A 1,198-nucleotide genomic window follows, 5' to 3' on the forward strand; every position below is an offset into this window, starting at 1 on the left:
TATTTTCTCTAATTGGGTGACACTGGTATGTGAGCTTCTGAAAGCCCCATTCCAGCAGACAGGGAGCTAGGTTTAGGAAGAGAGCAGCTTTTTCCTGTCTGGGGATGAGATCTTCTAAAAGCTTCTTCATAGATGTTTTGAACCAAGAGGAAAATGAAGGCTCATGTGACCCTGGTATCAATTAATTAGATGTGATAGTACTATGTGCAGGAAATAGAAGAAGACTTCTTTAATCCTGCTGTCATTACTATCTCCTCTGTCATGCATTCTGTAACGTGGACTCCCTTCATTTGACAGTGTGGTTTTAGCTTGTGACAAATGGTATGCTTAAAGAGTATGTGGCAGTACTCTTTTTTTTCTTTCCATTTAAAAAACCCTTACTTTTTACAAAGAAAAAAAAAAGCTTCTGTTCTTTAGTGAGTAATCTGTTGCTTGCTAGGTGTCCTTTGCCCCAGGTCAGTTCCTAAAGACAGGAATGTGATCCAACTCCTTTCCCCAGTTATGGTATATTCCACAATTTAACATTGACTGTTTGTGGAGGTTCTTAAAAGATTGTATCTCAGGGCAGCTGTAGGCTATTTGTTAAAAGCAGATACAGTTGCACTCTTCAGTATAAGTTAGGAAATTGAGATCTGGTTATAATAAGGGGCTGTAGGTTCTTTCCACACCCTGGTAGGCATTCGCTTAGTTGCTGACCCAAGCAAACACTAATCTGATCTGCATTCACTTACAGAATGTAGAAGCACAGTCAGGTAAATCAATCAATTACGTCATATGCAAGAAACTCCTAAATCACCTTCTGAGAAGTGAATGTAAATTTATTACTAGCAAAAAGTTGGCAAGGCTTTCAGAGATTCCTAATAGCTGCAGTATTTAAGGGTGCCTAGACTCACGTAGATAAAACTCTGTAAGTAAGCCTGCTGTATACTGAGTGAAAGGACAGACAAAATCAGTTTTCATCTTAAAAACAGCCATCTTCACCAGGTGCTGAGAAGTGGCTTTTCTCCATAAGTTAATTTTTATGCAAGAGTTACAAGTGGACACATTAAATTCTTAGTACTGTTTTCCTAACTGGGTTGCAACTGTAAATTTGGGGAGCAGTTGTTCAACAAGCTTTCACACTGTATGAAAATCACTTCTCTCAAGTGGTTCAGTGTAAGACCTGTGTGCTACCCTGTGTTCAAAGCAGATCCTAAGG

This window comes from Mesitornis unicolor, unplaced genomic scaffold (assembly GCF_000695765.1).
Source record: "Mesitornis unicolor isolate BGI_N332 unplaced genomic scaffold, ASM69576v1 scaffold613, whole genome shotgun sequence".
In the NCBI taxonomy this organism is placed as follows: Eukaryota; Metazoa; Chordata; class Aves; order Mesitornithiformes; family Mesitornithidae; genus Mesitornis; species Mesitornis unicolor.